The sequence below is a fragment of the Gymnoscopelus braueri genome (assembly GCF_963280865.1).
Source record: "Gymnoscopelus braueri genome assembly, chromosome: 2".
Classification (NCBI taxonomy): domain Eukaryota; kingdom Metazoa; phylum Chordata; class Actinopteri; order Myctophiformes; family Myctophidae; genus Gymnoscopelus; species Gymnoscopelus braueri.
In genome coordinates, this window is record NC_137604.1 from 4,045,868 (window position 1) to 4,071,457 (window position 25,590).

At 41.4% G+C, this 25,590-nt stretch overlaps 1 protein-coding gene and 1 long non-coding RNA gene across 3 annotated transcripts in view; both read left to right on the forward strand.

The window, feature by feature from the left end:
- Window positions 1–25,590, forward strand: part of galnt7 (UDP-N-acetyl-alpha-D-galactosamine: polypeptide N-acetylgalactosaminyltransferase 7) — a 550,610-nt gene that overhangs the window by 202,089 nt on the left and 322,931 nt on the right. The gene's annotated exons all lie outside the window — the stretch shown is intronic.
- LOC308099929 lies at window positions 134–4,055 on the forward strand. Its single transcript, XR_013934399.1, has 3 exons — window positions 134–451; window positions 1,189–1,242; window positions 2,793–4,055. It is a non-coding gene; the product is annotated as an uncharacterized lncRNA (long non-coding RNA).

Here is a 25,590-nt window from a genome sequence, read left to right on the forward strand (position 1 = left end):
ATGATACCACCTAAGCCGTTTTTAATAAGCTACAGAATATGTCCCTGTTAATGTGTGTGTGTGTGTGTGTGTGTGTGTGTGTGTGTGTGTGTGTGTGTAAACTAACCAAAAACTGATGTTTCTTGACAAAAAAGAACTAATTGAATGATAAACAAATGTTTATTTAAAAATAGACTGATAAAGGTACAGAGAAACACAGCAACCAGTACCATATGTTCATTTCATCTGTTAATACTGACATGTATCTGTTATTGTGTGTCATGCTTGGTGCCTTGAGATTTTTGTCTGATGGCTGTTGGTACTGATTCTGTGATCTATAAACAAGACATATGACCAGAGAAGACCAAGGATATGCAGCTAGCGGCAGGCGACCACGGCATGAGGGGACTTAAGCAGCTCAGCCAACACCAGACACTTCTGAGACTTATCAGTGATCACCCATCACCTAAATGTAAGTATATATATATATATAAGAATTTTTATTCAATGTGTCCTCATTGTAGCTAATTATGAAGACTATGTATAAGCATCCTCCCAGGTTCATGCCGGCCATGTCAAATATGCTGGTGACAGCCCCTCCCCACACCTCAACACCAGGTATACTTAAAGAAAGGCTATGTTGATTAACTCATAGTCCCTAATCCCCTGAAGCAAGCCCATTTTATGACCATGCATGCACCTCATGGTACACTAGTACCTCAAAGGCATTAAAACAAAAGCAAAACTTCAGACCTCCCAAAACAAACTGATCAGGTTACTACTAACCCTCACACCTAGGACTCGCCTAACCCCTGCTCATTATACTATAGGGTGGGATGGCTCAGGGTAGAGGACAGAGTACAGCAACTTGCAATGGGCCTGGTCTTCAAGATACTCAAGGGATCATTGAGCCCATATACCTGTCTAACTGCTTCAACAACGTGAGAGACACAACCCAGATTCGGTATAAACTTGGGGTTAAATTTGTTCTGTTATGCCACCAAAAAGTGAGACTCCGTACCCTCCTTCAAAACCGCCATAGAGAGCACCTGTCTGCAATTTGCAACTGGTCCTAGACAAGTCTTCTAAGCTTGACACCAGAAATGTATTCAATCAATCAAAATGGTAATGTCAATCTTTACAGCAGCTATAAGTATAAATGTCAAACCACATAACATTGAATTTATTTCATTGTGCTTTCCGCTGTAGATCTTGAAAGTACTCTCTACTGCACTGCACATCAAGAGCCAGAACAAGCACAAGGTATCTATCTATATGTATAGATTCAAATATTGTTTATGTTGACTGTTTTTGTTCATTTTCTCACATGCATTATCAGGCCAAAAACTAAATATGCTCTAGGCCCTCTTGAAGAAAACGGCACAGGGCTAACAATCTGTAGAGCTGGAAAGTGTTAAACTGTATTTTGTATTCAACATTGGGGCCATATTCCTTTACAGCAAAGAGTGAAGACTGCACAAGGTACATTTTAGCCACATTAACCCTATAGTCCCTATTCTGGACACGTCATAATAGACAAACCATCTGTGAAAGTTGCCGATCTATAGCTCACAACATGTCGCGTTGCAACGCGTGGGGGGGCTTGTAGATGAGCTATTTTCAGCACAATGGATTTGGTGTTGCAGTGATGGCATCGAAGAGATGCAAGGCTTTAACTAACACCAGGCCTGCTAGATTTTGATATTTATTACAAAACATACCCCATTACCCACTTCAGCCGTAAACATTTCGGCCATTTGAAAATAGCAGCATTGTGATCTATTTTCAAAAGATTTTGACATTCTGCATAATGAGCACTTTCTACTTTTGATACTTTAGTACATTTGTATACCAATACTTTAGTACTTTTACTCAAGTACATTTTGAATTCCGGACTTTTACTTGTAACAGAGTATTTTCTATACATTGTAATATCGATACTTTTATAACATTTGAGTACTTCTTCCACCACTGCTGGCTGTGGGGTATAGCCTAAACTCACCACACGCCATCTTTTAAGACCGTTTTGAATAATACCTAAAAAAAAGAGAGAAAATAAATAAAACCATTACTGCATCAAACTATACCATAAACGGGTAAAACATTGGCCAAATTGTCAAATAGCTGAATATAACAATTGTGAAAATAGCTCACAACGCCTCGCAACACGAGGCATTGTGAGCTTGTAGATCTGCTATTTTCACAATATTTATCTGTGGAACAGAGTCAAACTAAATTGAATGCCTCAACTCCTTACATTCCAAGTGCTTATCAGGGTGAGGGGGTCCCCAGTTCAAATATGATCATTTTGGGGGGTCACAGCCTGAAAAGGTTGAGAACCACTGGTGTATATAACACCATATTGGGAGGCTTCCATAACGAGGTGGTCATATTAATGCTCTTCTCCTTAAACGTCACAGCAGCACGCATGCAATGAAGCACTTTGCAACAGGGCCCACAGTGTGCAAGCCTTTTTTTGTTTTACAACATGGGAAGAGCGCCTTAAGGAAGACAGCCACAGGGGCGCCCGCTGGCCTAGTGGTCCTTTGCTGTGTGTCACCCCCCATCTCTCTCCCTGTTTCCTGTCAGTCTACTTTCCTATCAATAAAGGCAGGAAAAGACCCCAAAAATATTTTAAAAAGAAAGACAGTCATCCATTCTGTCAGTGGAACAGTTATCTGTTGATTGCTTCTTCACGGTGTACACATGTGATTGATAAGATGTATAGTCATGAAGACATTTTTTTTCTTGTCTGTACTACGCAACATCTATATTTGCTGTTGATGTTTTTTTGTTTTGTTTTTTCATTGCAGAAGCCATTGGGACTACATGTACATGCTACAAAGCAGCAAGTCAACAGCGCCATGACCGATCACTTCAAACAGGCTTCAGGTCGAAAGTGGTGGTGGGGGCTAAAGAAACGGACTGCAATCAACAACAGAATGAATTGGTCTTCTTGTCTTTGTGGGCTCCTCAGCTTTATCAAGCCGTGAAACAGAAACCTTGCATGTCTAAAACTGTTTCGTTTTCAGGAAATAGGGAAAAATAACCTGTGTTCCAATGTATCCAATGTAGTATTTAGTCACAAGCTTTTCATTGGTTAAATATTTTTTAAACCCACAGACACACTTGACCACTTTCGCTTTAAAAAATATTAAAAAATGGCAGATCTATATGCTCACATTCTGTCGCTATGCGTTGTGAGCTTGTGGATTCACTGTTTTTGCTACTTAAACTCATGGTTCAAGGTTGTTTTATGTTGTTACATCTTGTGCACAGGTAAATGGACTGCATTTATGCATTTAACGCCTTTATAGTCTTTCCGGCCCTTCAAATCGCTGTACGATGTACTTCACATTCACCCAGTCACACACCGATGGCGGAGAAAACCATGCAAGGCACCAACCTACTATCGGAAGCAGTAGGGGTTCAGTGTCTTGCTCAAGCACACTTATGATACTTAGCCAGCTTCCTTCCTCTTGTATGTCAAAGTAGGGCATTCATTTACTAAATATTCTAAAATAATAGTCTGCACACTATGGCTTGCAGGGCACCCAGTTAAAAGCTTTATTGGGTATATCAGAGGTCTTCAACATTTTTCAGGCCAAGGACCCCTTAGCTGAGAGAGAGATGGAGCAGGGACCCCCCGCTATATACTGGATTCATGTTAAATGTGTGTTTTCAGACATTTACCCACTTAAAACCCTCAATACTTTGTAAACTTGAGCTTTGACCTGCTCTTTTTTTCCCTGTACACTAAACCTTTTTGCCGAAAATAGCAGATCTACAAGCTTGTATGCTATTTTCGGCTAATGTTCCCCCCAGAATAGGGATGCAAGGGTTCAAGTGGTTAATGTAAAAAAAGAGAAAAAAATCCCTATCACACAAAGATTTGGCGGCCCCCCTTCAGTATCTCTGAGGGGTCCTAGGGGTCCCGGAGCCCCTGTTGAAGACCCCTGGTGTATATCGTACAATAAATAAAGCCACAATGCAGACTTTTAAAATTGCCTGTGTTTTTTTGACATTTGTGACATTCTGCATAATGAGTACTTTTACTTTTGGTACTATAAGTACATTTTGATGCCAATACTTTTGTACTTTTACTTGTAACAGTACTATATTGCAGTATTGATACTTTTACTTAAATAAAAAATGTGAGTACTCTTTCCACCACTGGTGTTGTGACTCTGCACTTTTTGGACTTATATACTGCTCTGTATATTATGATTATATTTGCACTGAAAATAACAGACTACATAAAGAAAAAGGTTTCGTACAAAGCTTTGCTAAATGTTTCTTTGTTGAAATGACAGTTGTGAATGAAGTAGAATTTTGCAGAACAAATTTAAAAGGTATAGTAAGAAAATGTGTAATTTCTATGCAGTGGTAGGCTAAACAATGGAAAACTACTGTTTCACTAACTTATATTTAAATATCCAGTAAGAGACCAAAGACATTTTAATTTATATTTATCATATGAAAGGCTTCCATTACCAGGTACAGCAGGTAAGGACTGTTTTAATAAATGATAGTATTCATTTTAGATTTTTGGAAAATATTAACCATCATAAAACAATGTTTGCACATGTAGAGTAGTGTAGAATAAGTGTAGAATGGACAGCGTGAGAAGAGAGGATAAAGAGAGGACAACAAGAGAATGAGGGGATGAAGAGCCGTCGGGATTAAGATCGCACAGAGAGAGCCGCGATGTCGGCGCAAAAGCGGCCAGCGACGTCGCGGAGACATCTTCCCAGTGAGCAAACGCTCCCCACGCGACATAGCCTCTACAATGCTACAGAGGGATGTAGGCATAGGCACTACATCGGCGCTATGTCGCTGTGCTGTCTGGGCTGTATTTTTGGAAGAGTTTTTGTCCCTAGGGACCTTAGCCCCGCCCCCTATAAATAAGAACAGGAGTGAACGCCCACAATTCAACGTCACAGGCCCATTTCTTCCTGAGGCAGTGAGACAGGCGGTCGCATGTTCCTAGCAGAGAGGCGAACAGCCTTTTCCTCAGGAGTTTTTCCCAAGGGGGCAGGGGGGAGAGAGCCTGGTGACTGCAGTCAGAGCACAGAAGTCAAGCCACGGCTGTAGAGGAATATCTTGTGGAGTTTCAATGTTACTATGCATCCCAGAAATATATAGCTTACATGGATTAAAGTTCTCCATAGTGGCGACGGATCCGTAGTGAGGATTATTTATGAGGCTATTTATGAGATCAGTGCAGATATGCAAAATAAATAAATAATGGGGGTGGGGGGGGTATGTGGATAGCCGCGGTGTGAATGACATGACCGAAGTCGTCAAAACGCAACATATACTTGCTAGTCAAAATGATCTCCAAACTACAAAGCATCCATCCCCAGTTAAATCATATAAAGATCGTAACCCGACACCCAAGTGCTGGGCTCAGCTATACTTAGGAGTGTGTCGGTGTCGTGTGCAGTAAATAGCAGATCTACAAGCTCACAACGCGTCATGAATAGGAGGCGTTGTGAGCTTGTAGATCTGCTATTTACGGCACGCAACACCAGTGTGCAATTAAGTATGTTGTGCTCTGTTCCCCCTCTCATTAATTTATGACTTAAAGTTGCACAGATTTACCACTGTGAAGTTATGGAAGGTGGAAGATTTCCAAAAGATGAAATCCCAGGGATAATGGAAGACATTGGAGTTTTAAATCGAAAGTGGATTACGCCACATAAGGTAGGATCTAATTATTTGTTGACATGGAAGGACCAGCAGTGTTTGACAATAAACGTACGCTCAGGTTCTTTTGCATTAAAATAAGCAGCGGAACACTTGCTATGTTTGCCAATTGGAGATTCGAGAGGATTATTTGTCACAGTCGCAGTACATTTTATCGAGTTGTGACTTTTATCTACGAGAGTCTTAGCGACCACCCCTCCAGTTCGCCCTGGATTGTCGCCAGTAAAGCCTGTATTCCTCCAAACATGTACAAATGCAAAATATAAGGTGCTTACCCGCTTGCCTCAAATGCTAACTAAGTGTACGGAGTATTAGTGCAATATATTAGTACATATTTGTCAATTAAGAAGTGTTTTAATCCCGTCTGGGACCGATTCTGTCGGAAGTTTCTTATGGGTGGTATTGACGGGCGCATCCGGTGAAAGCCGGAATTACACTCAATGTAAACAGGAATTAAACTTGGGGGGGAAATGGCGTTCGGCCACAGACGGGATTAAAACACTTCTCTATTGAAAAATATGGACTAATACATTGCACAAATACTCCAGACACCTAGTTAACATTTGGGCCAAGTGAGTAAGCACCTTATATTTTGCATTTGTACATGTTTGGAGAAATACAGCCTTTACTGGTGACATTCCAGGGCGAACTAGGGGGGTGGTCGATCTACGAGAGTCTTGATCTAAGGCCAACAGGTGCCAATGCAAATACTCCGCTGCGCTGCGGTGTTTCATTTGGGACGGTATCATGACAGGTTTTCAAAGCAGTAGGCGGAGGTTTATCGAGAGAAAATGAATTACATTGCCTACTCCCGCGTGTGGTCGCGGTCCAGTCGAGTGATAAAAGAAAGGTTCGGACGTGAATAAAAATAAATGGATATGGGCTTGGCTGAATGAAAAAGTTGAAAGGGAAAGCCGTTCAGGTCATGTTGCAAAAAGCTCAGAGAACCGGGAGCATGTTTTTGTTGTGTGTGACGACCTTCCTCAGAGACTCTGAGGAAGGTCGAAAGACCGAAACGTCAGTCTGTTTTACTTGCACCAAAATAAATAAAAGGCCTAAACTGTCCGTGTTGCTCCAGCGTTTTCTCTTCTGCATCTATTGTCCCTACCCCTGTGACGCACCGGACTGGCCGTTTAAGGCTGAGGCGCAACGGTAGAATCCCTTTGTTTACATTATAATACATATTATTATAATATATAAAATTTTAATCTAACATTTTATTACAATAATTAATTTAATATATCTCTGCTGTCCAGCAGGAACCAGCTACCTCCAAAACACTCATTTTTTAGTTAGCTGGTTCCTGCTGGACAGCGACAATATAATAAATGTATATATAATATATAACATATGCATAATATACTATGTTATAACTACCAATGCCAAACACATCAATCACCTACATAGCAGAAATCACACACCCTCACAAAACCGCATCCTACAAATATCCAGCCACTGCCAACTCTCTGTCCACCATGACATCTACAGTGTGTCATTCTTTCTTGTTAACCTTCTGATCGTTATTTATAAGCAATGGCCAACATCATAATGTATAGTGTGTATAATAGTGTGTATACTGCATGATGTGACCAATGTGAGCTTGTAGATTGGCTATTTTCAAAACATCTAGGAATAGTTTTGGATCATTTTAACAACACAAATCTTGTCCCTGCCACAAAATATGTTCAGTATAAATTATTTTGGGGTCGTTGACATGAAACCACTGTTATATTAGACTCCATACTAAGCTCTGTATAAATATATCTGACCCTTGACCCCTCTGTGTACCAGGATGACCAAACCAGCTAGTTCCACCCAGTAATCAACCACAACCAATCACCACTCACACACCAGCTGGTAACCAATCAGCACCACAGAATCCCTCATACCAATGTGGGGGAGGAGACATTCACAGGACATTCACAGGACAAAACAACACACAGGTAAATACACATATGACTATATAGGGTCATAACAACACTAATAAACACAATAATAAATAAAAAAAACGTTAAAATAATGAATATTTTGATAATGAATCAGTAAAATCAGGCAAAAATAAGAATTAAATAACATAACCCTAACCCTAACACCGAAATAAAGTAACCAAAAAAACGAAAAGAAACGAACAAAATCCGCCAAAAAAAAGAGCCTCCCCCCAGCCTCAAGCCATATCTCCGCCCCAGGGAGCAGGGGGGAGGGGCTCTTCAACTTGAGGTCACCCTGGGGCACCACACAGTGCTAATCCGGCCCTGACAACAAGTCAAAAGTTAAACATACAGCATCCATGGCGTCCATGATGATGAAAATATGCTCTACATACATATCTGTAACAGTGAGAATAATCACCACCTGCCCCCATGTACAAACCACCTTCACAACACATAGACCACCTGTCCTCTGTACAGACCACCTTCACAACACAGACCACCTGTCCTCTGTACAGACCACCTTCACAACACAGAGACCACCTGTCCTCTGTACAGACCACCTTCACAACACATAGACCACCTGTCCTCTGTACAGACCACCTTCACAACACAGACCACCTGTCCTCTGTACAGACCACCTTCACAACACATAGACCACCTGTCCTCTGTACAGACCACCTTCAAAACACATAGACCACCTGTCCTCTGTACAGACCACCTTCACAACACATAGACCACCTGTCCTCTGTACAGACCACCTTCACAACACATAGACCACATGTCCTCTGTACAGACCACCTTCAAAACACATAGACCACCTGTCCTCTGTACAGACCACCTTCACAACACATAATCACCAATGGCAGCCTGACATATTGACATTATGGCAGCCAAAAATGTAAAGCAAAAACATTTCACTTCACGTGTCACACACACACACACACACACACACACACACACACACACACACACACACACACACACACACACACACACACACACACACACACACACACACACACACACACACACACACACACACACAGTAAAGCATCCAACGGTACTCATGGTTGTGTTAGCTTTGTGCCTCAGTGTGTTTCACATCCACATCAACCAACAAGTGTCATTAAAACACAGTCTTACCTGAGCTCCACAGCAGGAGGAAAAATATCCCTGTTTTATCCATGTCTGGATTCACTCACACTGGATTCTCAACTGGAACTTCACTGATCAACACTTGATGTCCTGAACAGCACTGATCAACACTTGATGTCCTGAACAGCACTGATCAACACTTCATGTCCTGAACAGAACTGATCGACGATCGCTGTCGTCTGTGTCTTTATGTGTGACACGTCAGCTCTCCTTATCTGATCATCACGTGGTTTCTCTGGAAAGTGGCAGCGCTCTTGATGACAGGAAGCTAAACCACAACCTGCCCTACATACGACAGAGGAACACATATCAAAATGGAGGACCACTGAACTCTGTAGGTGACAACATGGAGGACCACTGAACTCTGCAGGTGACAAAATGGAGGACCACTGAATTCTGCAGGTTACAAAATGGAGGACCACTGAATTCTGCAGGTTACAAAATGGAGGACCACTGAATTCTGCAGGTGACAACATGGAGGACCACTGAACTCTGCAGGTGACAACATGGAGGACCACTGAACTCTGCAGGTGACAACATGGAGGACCACTGAACTCTGCAGGTTACAACATGGAGGACCACTGAACTCTGTAGGTGACACAATGGAGGACCACTGAACTCTGCAGGTTACAACATGGAGGACCACTGAACTCTGTAGGTGACACAATGGAGGATGTGTTGGATGGACGTTTATCGCACCATGTGACTGCTGCTGCTGACGTGTCCTTGATGAGTACATCATGTTTAAAATATAAATGAATAAAAAAACAAAAATGAATGAATGGATGAATAAATACATAGACAAATAATGATGAATGAATGAATACATAAATGAATAAATGAATAAGCAACAGGCTGTAGGAAAGGGAATACATATTCTTCAGGTATTGGTTAATTTTTATTAACTTATACTGCCACAGGGGAGAGAGAAAATATATATACATAGAATATGAAGTGAGTTTGGTAGAATATACGTTAATTACATTTATTCATTTATGTACTTACTTACTCACATACTCACTCACTTACTTTATATCGCGCTCCAAATCTTTTTATATTTTTCTAGATCTAGGGTAGCCAATATATTTGTTTTTACCCCTTTTTCTCCTTAATTTAGTCGTTAAGCCAATAATTCCTCCACACACACATTTCTGTGTTGTCACTGCTGTTGTATCCTACTGACTCACCTGCCAGTGAGGAGCCTCCACCAGGAGGACGTAGAGCCTTTGTGCTACTCCTCCCGCCCAACACTCCCCGCTGACAGGTGCCGCCCCCCCCCCAGCCCGTAGGAGTAAATGCAATGACCCATATTATAGCAGATCTACAAGCTTTTCCTGAGCTTGTAGATCCATTATTTTATGCCATTTATGACAATTTGTGAAAATAAATAAATAAAAATAAGGGATGCCAGGGCGTGACCCCCCAAAATAATCATATTTGAACTGAGGACCCCCACTTTGTTTCACTCAGTTCCACAGATAACTATTGTGAAAATAGCAGATCTACAAGCCCTCTCTTCTTCTTCTTCCTCTCTTCTTCCTCTCTTCCTCCCCTCTTCCTCCCCTCTTCCTCCCCTCTTCCTCCCCTCTTCCTGTCTGTCTGTCTGTCTGTCTGTCTGTCTGTCTGTCTGTCTGTCTGTCTGTCTGTCTGTCTGTCTGTCTGTCCCTCTCACACAGTGGTTCTCTAACTTCACATTTACAACTGAAAGTACACAAATGGAACCAAATGGACCTGATTCAAAATCTATGCAGTGGTTCTTAACCTTTTCAGGCCGTGACCCCCCAAAATAATCATATTTTAACTGGGGAACCCCCATTTTGTTTGACCCGTTTCCACAGATAAATATTGTGAAAATAGCAGATCTAATAGCAGTCCCGACCCACAGGTTGAGAATCACTGGCAACTAGCAGTGACGTCAAAACCAAAGGGTGCCAGGTATTTTGCGAGAGAAATAAGCAACCAGGTCTATGAAAACAAAGTTTTATATAGAGATAGCAGTACAGGGGCTCTTCAACTTGAGGTCGCCCTGGGGCACCACATAGTGCTAATCCGGCCCTGACAACAAGTCAAAAGTTAAACATACAGCTTCCATGGCGTCCATGATGATGAAAATATGCTCTACATACATATCTGTAACAGTGAGAAAAATCACCACCTGCCCCCATGTACAGACCACCTTCACAACACATAGACCACCTGTCCTCTGTACAGACCACCTTCACAACACAGACCACCTCTCCTCTGTAAAGACCACCTTCACAACACATAGACCACCTGTCCTCTGTACAGACCACCTTCACAACACATAGACCACCTGTCCTCTGTAAAGACCACCTTCACAACACATAATCACCAATGGCAGCCTGACATTTTGACATTATGGCAGCTGAAAATGTAAAGCAAAAACATTTCACTTCACGTGTGACACACACACACGCACGCACGCACGCACGCACGCACGCACGCACGCACGCACACACACACACACACACACACACACACACACACACACACACACACACACACACACACACACACACACAGTAAAGCATCCAACGGTACTCATGGTTGTGTTAGCTTTGTGCCTCAGTGTGTTTCACATCCACATCAACCAACAAGTGTCATTAAAACACAGTCTTACCTGAGCTCCACAGAAGGAGGAAAAATATCCCTGTTCTATCCATGTCTGGATTCACTCACACTGGATTCTCAACTGGAACTTCACTGATCAATACTCGATGTCTGGAACTTCACTGATCAACACTTGATGTCCTGAACTTCACTGATCAACACTTGATGTCCTGAACAGCACTGATGAACACTTGATGTCCTGAATAGCACTGATAAACACTTGATGTCCTGAACAGCACTGATCAACACTTGATGTCCTGAACAGCACTAATCGACGATCGCTGTCGTCTGTGTCTTTATGTGAGACACGTCAGCTCTCCTTATCTGATCATCACGTGGTTTCTCTGGAAAGTGGCAGCGCTCTTGATGACAGGAAGCTAAACCACAACCTGCCCTACATACGACAGAGGAGCACATATGCATCAAAATGGAGGACCACTGAACTCTGTAGGTGACAACATGGAGGACCACTGAACTCTATAGGTGACAACATGGAGGACCACTGAACTCTGCAGGTTACAAAATGGAGGACCACTGAACTCTGCAGGTTACAAAATGGAGGACCACTGAACTCTGCAGGTTACAAAATGGAGGACCACTGAACTCTGCAGGTTACAAAATGGAGGACCACTGAACTCTGTAGGTGACACAATGGAGGATGTGTTTGATGGACGTTTATCGCACCATGTGACTGCTGCTGCTGACGTGTCCTTGATGAGTACATCATGTTTAAAATATAAATGAATAAAAACAAAAATTAATGAATGGATGAATAAATACATAGACAAATAATAATGAATGAATGAATACATAAATGAATAAATGAATAAGCAACAGGCTGTAGGAAAGGGAATACATATTCTTCAGGTATTGGTTAATTTTTATTAACTTATACTGCCACAGGGGAGAGAGAAAATATATATACATAGAATATTAAGTGAGTTTGTTAGAATATACGTTAATTACATTTATTCATTTATGTACTTACTTACTCACATACTCACTCACTCACTTACTTTATATCCCGCTCCAAATCTTTTTATATTTTTCTAAATCTAGGGTAGCCAATATATTTTTTTACCCCATTTTCTCCCCAATTTAGTCGTTAAGCCAATTAATTCCTCTACACACACATTTCTGTGTTGTCACTGCTGTTGTATCCTACTGACTTACCTGCCAGTGGGGAGCCCCCACCGGGAGGACGTAGAGTCTTAGTGCTACTCCTCCCGCCCAACACTCCCCGCTGACAGGTGCCGCCCCCCCCAGCCCGTAGGAGTAAATGCAATGACCCATATTCCCCTCCTCCCCCGAACACGGGCCAATTGTGTTGGTGTAGAGCATTAAACTGGGGAGTACTGACGTCACAGATGACTGACATCCAAGTACAGTGACAACCGGTACTTACATTATAGTACATAGTTCTGGTGCTGATGTCATAGTACATCAGGGCCATCCTGGTCCCATGTGACTGTTCCATATATGGTCTCATTCATAAAACAGTTCCGCCCCTCCAGGCGGAGGGAGGTGAACTCTACTATATGTTTTTTATCCCACGATTTTGCAACCCTTTTTCACCCAGTGCCAATTGTCAAAGTGATCCTGGGTGCTACACTCCCCCTGCCAGCCTAGGGAGCCCAGAGCCGAGCTCACGCCTCCTCCAATGCATGAGAGCCAACCAGTTCCTTTCTCCTCCATCAGGTGCCCCGTCTATCAAGGGGGAGGCGGTATAGCGACCAGGATTACGGCATGTTTTTGTGAGGGTACCTACCCTAGGGACCACGGGGAGAACATGCAAACTCCACACATAGAGGCCCTTTCACCAACCCCACCTAGGGTATGGGCGCTGATGACGCAGAGGAGAGGACACACCGCCAGACCCAGGACCTTGAACTATAGCTGTGAGGCGACAGCGCTACCTACTGCACCACCGTGCCCCCAGATGATAGTTTTTAGACGTACAAACAAGGGACGTCCCATGATCATCATCAACATTGGTTATCATCATCCTCAGTTGAAAATTGCTTTATTTATAAAACACATCAAAAAGTGTTTTACACAGGGGGCACGGTGGCGCAGTCGGTAGCACTGTCGCCTCACAGCTAGAAGGTCCTGGGTTCGATTCCCGCCGGGGACGCTGTGGGCGCTTGGGGCGTGTCTTCTCCTCCGCGTCGTCAGCGCCCATACCCTAGGTGGGGTTGGTGAAAGGGCCTACTCTGTGTGGAGTTTGCATGTTCTCCCCGTGTCTCTCACGGTAGTTAGAAAAAAAAAAAAAACATGTAGTAATCCTGGTCGCTATACTGCCTCCCCCATGACAGCCGGGGCGCCTGATGGAGGAGAAGGGAACTGGTTGGAATAACGTGTTACTTCCACGCGCTACGTCCAACCAGGGAAACTCCCCCCTGTCAGGTGACAAGAAGGTCAGTTGGCTCTCATGCATTGAAGGAGGCATGAGCTCGGCCCTGACCTCCCTAGGCTGGTGAGGGGAGTGTAGCGCCCAGGATCACTTAGAAATTGGCACCGGGTGAAAAAAATAAGGGTTATAAAATCGCGGGATAAAAATTATAAAGTAAAAAAAAAAAAAAAGTGTTTTACACACAAATAGAAATACAATTATACAAGCTTTAATGAGTTCTCACTATAAACCCATTTGTTTCAGAGGACATAATAGACACTTATAACAAATATAACATAAATACTGCATAAATATAACTTCCACTAAAATCATAGTCATATTATTGTCATCTGGACTTTACCAACCAAGTGTATAGCCTGGTTATTTAACAACAGCTTGAACAAATATCAATGAGCCAGAGAGAGACAGACGGTCCAATTTCGGGATATAAGTTATATTGTATTGACATATTCTACCATACAGATTGTATAAGTTACATTGTATTAACATATAGCCTACTCTACCATACAGATTGGACTGTAACATTTTATCCACTAAAAAGGCTACAAAGGACAGCTTTAAATGCTAAATAAAATGGTAAATAGTGCATTCATATAGCTGTAAATGGGGCATTTTATTAATGGTGTATTCATATAGCGCCTGTATAGAAAGTGCTTCACAATGTGCATTATTCACACACAAGAGTCTAAGTACTTCTTCCACTATTTAACACATACACTGTCAAATTATGGGTGTTCATTTAACTCTGAGAGTGTACAAATGGAACCAAATGGACCCTCACGGGTCCATTTGGTTCCATTTGTACACTCTCAGAGTTACAAGTGGATGAATTATAAATGAGGATTTTACTCGTGCAAAGTTAACGCGTTTGTGCAGATAAGGGTTGGCTAGCAAAAGTAATAAGACAATATAACGTGTAATGCAACTAGTAACTTTCTTGATACCAAGTAATATGTATTATTACTTTTTTAAAGGAGTAATAATTAACCAGTAACTTGCCCAATATTGCTGTGGATAAGAGTGCAAGCCTAATGCATAAATATAATGATATGTTGTTATTTATAATGTTGATGACAGCACATCATAGAGAGTGTGATGAAGATTCTTATCTATTGCATCTTAGGCAGAGAGAGAGAGAGAGAGAGAGAGAGAGAGAGAGAGAGAGAGAGAGAGAGAGAGAGAGGGGCGGCTCGGAACACAAGACACTCAGTCTATTTCTATTGACAGGCAGCTGTGTGATCAATGTCCCTGTGTGTGTGTGTGTGTGTGTGTGTGTGTGTGTGTGTGTGTGTGTGTGTGTGTGTGTGTGTGTGTGTGTGTGTGTGTGTGTGTGTGTGTGTGAGTGATTTAGATGAACCATGCTCCATTCAGTGTCAGTCCAGTGGAGAGCTCAAGAGCACAAGGTAAGAATCATATACTGTATATAGTTTATGGCATAATGTTCAGCATCAGTATTTATTTATTTGTTGATGCTGCAATTTGTTTCAAGTGGATGCACTAAACAACATTTATTTGTATGTATACAGTGACAATAAACATTGTATCTTCATTTCGTCATCAAATCAAAACTAGACTAAAATGTTTGTGAGGGACTAGTGGACAAGATATCCAGTAGAACTAGATATGCGACGCGTTGTGAGCTTGTAGATCTTGTGAGCTTGTAGATCGGCTATTTTCGGCGCACAGCTAAGTATAAATCAGACGTTATGACGTTAAATATCACAACTATCACAATCTATCTATCTGGTTTTGTATGGTTCTTTTTTAAAGTTTTTCAGGAAAAATAAAAAAAAATGATCCAAAACAAAACTATATGATATTTCTTAATCATTTCACCCAAAATGTTTATAACAAATTATGACTATTTAAATAGAAATAACACTGTCTGTCAGTTATGTAACATAAGAGATTTAAATAGGTTTAAATAGGATTAAATCTGACTTAAGCCCAAGAAAAAGGAACAAAAATTACAAATTGGCCTAAATCAGTAAATAATTTGGCTTAAGTAACAAAACCATGTGTCTTAGGCCAAAAAATATGCCTATTTTGGCCTAAGTCACACTAGGGAGTTAGACCATTATACTAAAAGGGGAGTGAACAGCATGATCCTTTTCAATTAGGAGATAGGAGATTTTACCAGAGGTGGCCAGTGTCATGAGGAGCTGACTTATAGGCAAAAATATAACATTTTCCTCAAAAAATGACTTTTATTAGCCATTAGTTTATCAAGGTGTATCACCAGGTGTCACTAGTGTGGAACCAAAATCCTCCATGATTTATCAGTATACACACATACTCAGTGTGGTGTGAGCGTTGGAGCTGAGAATGAATTCTTGTCTTTGTTGTCATGACTTTCAGAATGACATTTTGTGCCACATCATCCAAACACAATCTGAATCCATGCAGCCCGCTCTGTGTTATGCATTTAAGACCAGTGCTTCTCAGGCCTCTTCATGTCAAGGACCACCCACATTGATATCTCTAAAATATGTTGTGCCAGGGACCTCCAGAAGCAAAGATTTGTTAAAAATCGATCGATTTGCACAAATCTTCACGATTTTGTCAAAAATAGCAGATCTACAAGCTGATGCTATGAGCTTGTATATCTGGTATTTTTTGAATGACCAAAGTATAAAACATGGTTAAAATGGTTAAAATGATTGTGACGCATATTCATTTAGCTGGGGACCCCCCTAAATATTTCCAGTAAACCGTTTGACAAAGTGTTCTTCTCTCACCCGTTCACCAACCAATCCAACTGAATGTCTGTCTCACAACCAATCAGCATGAAGGCAGGACTCCTAATCGCCGTCCTATTGGTGGGCTTGTTGAGGTGTGGCGGGGCGCCGTCCAATCGCCGGTCCTGCTATAAGAAGGTGAGAGAGCATGACGTGTTTCAATGGAACCATATATCTTGTTGTCGGGCAGAAACCTCATATCTCCATATTTCAACTTTTTATGCCACAAATTGAACTCTGAGAGTGTACAAATAGACTCTAAGAGTTAACACAATCGTAAGGGTCCCTTTAGAACCCCCTCAAGGAACAATGAGGGTCCCTGGACCACACTTTGAGACCCACTGGTGTAGCAGAGCGTTTCCAGTGAGCCAACATGCACAATATCAGCACCCTGACTCTGTTTGACCTGAATGGAACAGAGCCTTCATTAGTATCATTGGAAGTAAGGAAGAGGCCCAATTTCTGTACAATATGGCTGCTGTGCATAGAGCCTATATAGCCAAAGAGATTCCAGAACAAGAGACAACACTCAATTGGTCGTTCCATTAAAACCAGCGCCCAGTAGCAGAGCTCTGTCTCCATTAAAACCAGCGCCCAGTAGCAGAGCTCTGTCTCCGCCGTGTTGGAGTGATAGTGATGTGTCCGATATTTCATATTCCATCCTGATTGGCTAACATTGGCTTCCAGTTTGGAGGATAGGTCCGTTTTGAACAAAATGCCTCAAATCATGAACACAGCGTGCGATTTCCCTGAATTTTGAAATGCCACCAGAGGCAGCTCCACGAATCATGTTCAACCCAGATTTGGCTCAACAAAGGAAATGAACTCGTTCTCATGCTATTCAACAAAAATGTGGAATGCCCTACCAAAAGGAGTAAAGGAGTGTAAAACCCTACTCACTTTCAAAACTGCCCTAGAGATACACCTTCAGGAGCCTGCAATTGGCCCCTGTCTAAGTCTAAAGGCCCTTACACACCGGGGACGATTTTTTAATGCGAATAATACGTTTTAAAAAAAACTTATATAAAGTCAATGCAAGCTTCCACGGAGCGAAAAAGCGTATTTTATTTATTCGGAACGAGTCCGAATTTTGCGTATATTCGCCGGTGTGTAATGACCTTTAACCTACCCCCCCCCCCCACCCCATTTTTTTTCTTCTCTTGTACATATTTTTCACTCTTCATAGTAACCTGTAAGCTGATTGTATGACGATCTGTATAGTAGTGTGTATATCTGTCTGTCTCTTATATGTCATCATGATTTGTGTGCATGGGGATCTCATCTTAAACAAGCTCAGTGCTTAATGAGTCTCCAGTTTAGTAGACCTTGTATTGTGAATTTGTACTTCCATGTACTGTTGTTCTCATGTCTTACTAAATAAAGTACATCAATCAATCAATCAATATTCAGATTAGCCTGTTATAGCGCCACCAGGAGGCCACAATAACCTACCTGACCTGGCGGAGACCTGTGCTCCGAGGAGCACTTTTTCTAGTTGAATTATCATATTTATGAATGCATCAAAGCAGAAATTAGTAACATATTCATTCAGAATTTCTGGGTGCATGTGTGCGCATGCATGTATGGGCGTGGTTATTTGCGTGTATGAGGTGTTGCAATAACATTCATTCAGAGAGTCAATGCGTGCACATGCACTTGCGTGGCTTGTGTGAGCGTGCACACAATATAACAATAGTATTGAAACATTTTAATACATCTTGTATGGGGTGTCCCTGCTGGCACCAAATGTTTTCAGGTTTGCGGACAAATACATATTAATTTGGGGGTTCTTGACATGAAAATATGTAGCCAACGTAGAAATGGTTAAAGTGGTTAAAATGATTGACTCATTTTGCGGTACCCGCCCGGACCCCACTTTGAAAGAACCAGAGCTATAGTATATACACTTTGTCCACCTCTCTTGCTATAGGCAGTGAGGGACAGGGACTGTCACAGCGTGGCCAGCGGGGGGTCAGAGGTCGTGATCAGACCGGTCAGCTCTCTGCGCAACCACTACTGGGAAGGAAACGGCTGTGATGTCATCTGCTACTGTAACCTCTACGAACTGCTCTGCTGTCCCAGGTGGTGTGTGTGTGTGTGTGTGTGTGTGTGTGTGTGTGTGTGTGTGTGTGTGTGTGTGTGTGTGTGTGTGTGTGTGTGTGTGTGTGTGTGTGTGTGTGTATGCAAGTATAGTAGAATTTGAGAATTGGCCGTTGTGAGGACCGTTTTCCCTGTGCTCACTCGAAGAAAAAAAAGTTTTACGGTAAAAAAAAAGAGATTTTTTAGAGATACGTTCACAATTAGGATAAGATTCAGGTTGGGGTTAGGTTTAGGATTAGACATTTAGAGGTTAGGTTTAGGGGTTGGCATTGGAGTTTAACATTATTTACACACTCTAGGTGTGTGCCAGCGTCATGCACCGAAAAACAGCTGATCTATTGATTGATTGAATACTTTACGCAGCCGTGCACAAACCTGCACGCACAATAAAAGCTGTGAGCACTTTTATCTAGGGATAAAAATCGTATCAAAAGGAGTTATGTAGCTTTAATACATACCAAACTTGGACCTAAGATCTCCTTCATTATTCCCTGCAAAAGCTTCTGATCCTGTGTTTGGCCTGGGCGGTCTGGGTCCGATCTGGGTGGAAGAAGTTCTGCGGACCCCCAACAGAAAATGTTTTGTGCCAGGGACCCCCTAAGAGAAGATTTGTATTGTCAAACATTTTTAAACGTATTCCGAATTTCCCCCCCAAAATAGTTCAAGATTGTTTCGAAAATACCAGATCTCTAGAAACTCACAATGCGCCGCAATATGACACATTATGAGCTTGTAGATCAGATACGTATAAAATAGGGTTAACAAAATGTAAATGGGCAACCCCAGAACCAATAGAATAGGTCTCAAAATAGGTCACACAGTTCAGTGTAACATCATCTATATGTTTGCTCATGTTCACCACTTAGTTGGGTGGGGTACGTGTGGATGTGTTTCTATATGTTTTTGAAGTGTGATCCATTACAACGTGCTCGGCAGTAATAAATATATTTTCTACAGCCCTTAAAGAAGGTGCATGTTTTGATTTCAACGTTTATTATGAATGGAGAGAGAGAGAGAGAGAGAGAGAGAGAGAGAGAGAGAGAGAGAGAGAGAGAGAGAGAGAGAGAGAGAGAGAGAGAGAGATGTAACTCCAAATATTGGGGAGATATTGTCAACAGTTGCTATGTTGAGTATGAATTGATATTCCCCCCAAAACAACGTTCTCCTCATTGACTTGCATTGCACGGTGAAACATGAACATATTTGAGAACCACTGGGTTAAACAACATCAGAAAGTAAGTAAGCAACTACACTTTAGAAACAGGCCCCAAACAAACGCAACGTATTACCAATATTTACAAGCCACTTTACAGGGAAAAAAAGCCCAAAGTCGCTTATAATATTTGTATTTTTGAATACTTGAGTATTTACTTGAGTATATATACCAGGCCTGGAATGCCATGGTTTTAGGGGCAAAAGGCCACATGGCCTTTGGTGTAGACAACTCTTTTTGAGGGCACAAAGGCCATCAAATAAAACTATGCGTGCATATGAAAGCTAGTTACTAGTTACTTTGTAGATTTTGATTGTTATCACAATGTGTCACGATGCAAGGCATTGTGAGCTTGTAGATCTGATATTTTCAAAAGATTTTAAATACATTTTGTGAAACGGGACATTCTGCACAATTAGTACTTCTACTTTTGGTACTTTTAAGTATATTTTGATGCCGATACTTTTGTACTTTTACTCAAGTACATTTTCAATACGGGACTTCTACTTGTAGAGTATATCTACTTTGCGGTATCGATACTTTTACTTAAGTAAAACAATATGTGAGTACTTCTTCCATCACTGCGTCTAAGTCGTGGCCACAACATAATGATGTTCCTACGACTTAAGACGATAACAACACTATGTCCCTTTAGGACGGGGGTCTTCAACGTTTTTCAGTCCAATGACCCCTTAGGTGAGAGAGAGATGAAGCAGGGACCCCCACTATATATTACATAACATTGTGTTGCAGATTAAAGCTTTTCATGGATGTTGGATTCATGTTAATGTGTATTTTCAGACATTTAACGACTTAAACCGTCAATACTTAGTAAACTTTCACTCTGTACTTGGTCTGCTCTTTTTTCCCCTCTTTGCCGAAAATAGCCGATCTACAAGCTCACAACGCCTCGCAGCGCGAGGCGTTGTGAGCTTGTAGATCGGCTATTTTGGGCCGGTTCAAGTGTTGGTTAGTGTAAAAAACAATGATCATATCACACAGAAATTTTGCGGACCCCCTGTAGTAACTCTGAGGACCCCCTCATAAATATATTTTCAGACAGTTAACCACTTAAACAGTAAATACATAGAAAACTTGTACTTGTAAAACTTGCTATTTTTTCTCCTACACCAAAAACCTCTTTGACGAAAATAGCACATCTACAAGCTCACAAGTAAGCTTGTAGATCTGCTATGTTTTGCTAATGTTCCCCTCAGAATAGGGATGCTATAGGTTTCAAGTGGTTAATGTAACAAAAAAAAGTTCCTATCACACGAAGATTTGGCGCCCCGTGTGTAGTAACTCTGAGGACCCCCTAGGGGTCCCGGACCCCCTGTTGAAGACCCCTGCTTTAGGGGCTCTGTACCAAGCTTAAAGGGCAGTTTGTTCCACGTGTTCACTGGTGCATCCGCACTCTACGGTAGACAATGTTGTCTGGATGTTGCAGAGCGGCTCAGATGATGAAGTGGAGCTGCTCCGGTCGTCTTGAGAACCACCAGAAATGGAACAAAACATAAACAAAAAAAAGCGGGAGATGCGGCTCACAGGGGAGAGGGAAGAAACACACACACGCACAGACACACATACACACACACACACACACACACACACACACACACACACACACACACACACACAGACACACATACACACACACACACACACACACACACACACACACACACACACACACAGACACACATACACACACACACACACACACACACACACACACACACACACACACACACACACACACACACACACACACACACAGGCGCGCGGGAAGTCCTTAATACCTAGGGGGGCTGTGCGTGAGGGGGGACTCCAATTTTTTTGCGTTTTTTGGGGGGTTTTCTGTGTTTTTCCCCACACAAAAAGGCAGAAAGACAGTGCAAACACCAGGTTGAAGTTCATCCATGACCGTAACAGACCGCTATGATAATAGAAATATATATATATTATAAAAAAAATATATAATAATAAAACAAAAAAAAATTTTTTTCCCATCACCAGGGGGGCTGCAGCCCCCATAGCCCCCCCCCTTCCCGCGCCACTGCACACACACACACACACACACGGTCCATACCCATGCCCAGAAACACACACACAGCACAGAGAGAGAGATGGAGAGAGACAATGCGGGAGAGAGAGAGAGAGAGAGAGAGAGAGAGAGAGAGAGAGAGAGAGAGAGAGATGTTTATGTGATGTGTGTTTGTTCAAAGTTTGTTACAAGGACCGAGATGACCCCAGGATTCAACTGAAAGCTGACACAGTGTTCAATAATGCTCAGTTTCAAGTTGCTCCTACTGCTACATTAGGGTGACTCTCAAACCCCCAAATCAGGACCCTGCGTTTCATAATATCCATAAACATGCTTCCATGCTTCTAAGGCACCTTCCTTCTGTAACTCAGGAGGCATTGTATGTTCTAATGTACATGTATTTTGTATTACTTAGTGCTGTAATGTATTATTAATTGTTATCCAGTGTTTCAGGGTATTACCCCCCCCCCCCCTTCCCTTCCCATAAAGGTGTGATCATAGAATCAGCTGCACAAAGGCATTCCTGACAAGGCATTGGATTGAACTAAAGACCAAAAAAAAAAAACTAACCATGAAACAAACACACTTTTGACAATGTGACCATAATGGACACATTACTGCTGCTGAGGCTTATCCAGTGGTGGAAAAAGTACTACATTTCTCTAAGTAAAAGTATCAATAATGCAATGCAGAAATAGCTCTGTTACAGGTAAAAGTCCAAAATTCAAAATGTACTTGAGTAAAAGTACAAAAGTATTGGTATAAAAATGTACTTGTAATGTACCAAAAGTAAAAGTACTCATTGTGCAGAATGTCCCATTTCACAAGTTTGAAAAAAAAAAGATAGTTTGAAAATAGCTGATCTACAAGCTCACAATGCGTCGCGATGCGACGCATTGTGAGCTTGTAGATCGGCTATTTTCAAATCGCCGAAATGTATATAGGACTGAAGTGGTTAATGTTTGTTTTGTGATAATAATAAAAATTTACAAAGTAACTAGTAACTAAAGTGTTCAAATAATTGTAGTGGAGTAAAAGTACAACATTTGACTCTGAGATGTAGTGGAGTAGAAGTAAAAGTACTGAAAATTGGAAATAAAGTAAAGTAAAAAAATACCTAATTTTTTTTTACTTAAGTACAGTACTTGAGTAAATGTACTTAGTTACTTTACACCACTGGGCTTATCGATATTTGACAAGAACACAGCTGTCTCTATAATGTGTCTTAATTCCCTCCCAGACATACAGCATCACAGTCTGTTACCACTGAGGGCGTGGCCTCTGTTTTCATATATTATTACACTGACCATGATGATTAAATGATGACTGTCATGCATTTTGCCCTCTTCCTCCTCTTTTGGGAATCAGGGCTGGGACTTTGAAACTGCTGATTTATAAACATAGCAACTCAGTTTACATGCAGGCTACAGCCCAGAGGAGGAGAATCACTGTTACTCACAATGCTTGTTCATTTACTTGTCCTGCTCATCTTCACAGGTAAGACATATCATCTCTGTCGGGCAGAAACCTCATGTCTCCATATTCTAACCTTTTGTGTTTTTTCGTACATTTTTACCCGACTTGATCATGCTACAGTGTCACACAAAAGTAGCAGATCTACAAGCTCTCGACGCGCTTCGAGCTTGTAGATCTGCTACTTTTGATGCTTCTAAATTTGAATCCTGAAAAGTAACAGTTTTGGACATATGAGGTTTCCACCCGACAGAGACGAGATGTAGAAACTAATGTACTGTATGCATGCACTGTGAATTCCTGTATTCTGTTTAGCTTGTATGCGTGCTTAAACAATGTCCCAAACATAGTGATGTGATGATAGCTCTATAGTCTACTGTAGCTTTATCAAATAAATCACCTTTGCATTTATTAATCTAGAATCTAGAATCTAGATTATTTGTCAGTGAAGACAGAGGAAAGATTTAAAGGAGTAGTTCACACCAAAAAATACTTATTTTCTATCACTCACACATAACGCCCCATGAACCCTTGAATTCATGGAGATTTTTTTTAGTTTTTGTCGCATTCCTAAGCCAATAATTGATGACCGGCGATGACCGGTCAAAGAGTCTCAAAGAGACTCAAAGAGTTACTGAGCAGCCACCCGGTCATCGAATTATTGGCTTAGGAATGCGACAAAAACTATAAGATCTCCATGAATTCAAGGCTTCATGGTGCTAATGGCAGGTGCAATTGATAGAAAATAAGCACTTTTTAACCACTCAAACCCTCTATCCTTAGTACACTAAGCTGACCGGGGTCGGCTCTGTACTTGGTCTGCTCTTTTTTTTCCTCCACAGCAAATCACTTTGCTGAAAATAGCCGATCTACAAGCTCACAATGCGTCACGCTGCGTACTCTCTGTATCCGTTTTGCCATAAATCATGACTCATGTCTCATTGCCATGAAACTTTATTTTTCAAATCAGTCTCATGGTGGCGCTATAACAGCGCACTTCATGTTTTGGCCTATAGCCTATTAAAATAAATCCCCTGGATTCCTTGGATCATGCTGCAACTCCCCATATATGCCCCGGCAATTTGTACCCGACTAGATTTTTTGTGTTTTATTCAAAACACACTTTTTTTTAAACTTCTCATACATATTTATTTTAACCAAAAAATGTAATAAAAAATAATATTCCATTCAGATTGGCTATATTATGACTGACTTCCAAAGCGTGCAGGCCCTGGCCAGGGGCGGCCTTAATGATCTGGGAGCCCGTTTCAAGAGCTCATATGGGGGCCCCATATGCCCCCCGGCATATTAAAAAATAATTTGTGGACTGAAGTTGGTTTGCTTCCACAATCCATAATGATGCATTTTCGAACTAAATTAATTAGGCTATCTGCACTTCCACCATGGACAGACAGCTAAAACAACTCAGGGGGGAGGGGGGTTGACGGCCTGGTGGGAGGGAAACGTACGGGTCAACGCTGGGGACCGGAGTGGGAAAACGTACATGACAAAACAATTCAAGTTACAAAGAGCTTGGCGTAGAGAGAAAAAGGAGTTAACAAAGTACAGAGCCAAATGTCCAGTTTACTAAACGAGGGTTTCAGTGGTTAAATGTCTGAAATAAACAAACGAACAAACAAACTCAATCAAATTAATCTACACAACACTGATGATGGTCAAAGAAGCTATCCATGAAATCTATGAAAAAGTTTAATCTGCAACACAATTGTTACTAACTAGTTTAATATTTTGCTAAGATAAACATATCATATGGTGAATGAGATATGTGGTCAAGTCATAATAGCACATGGTCACGGACAATATGTACACACTTTGGGTTGGATTACAGATTGAACAAACAATGAACGCTGTCCAAATATCACTGCATTCTGCATTGTATCTTAATCATAACAAGAGGGAAACATTTTCTTGAGGAATTGAAGTTTGGAAAGTGTTTTAACCCATGAAGACCTGAGGCCTATTCTACAAAAACAACAATTCTAAATCATTTCTACATTCATATGTATTTGGCCTCGGACCCCCATCTGATAATGTTTTGTACCAAGGACCCCCAGAAGAGAGATTTGTGTTTTTTTCAAACACTTTCAAGATTTTTCAAAAATGTTCAAAAATAGCAGATGTACAGTAGCTTGTATACCTATTTGTGAGAACCACTGTTCTAATCCATTGTTGTAAATCCTAAG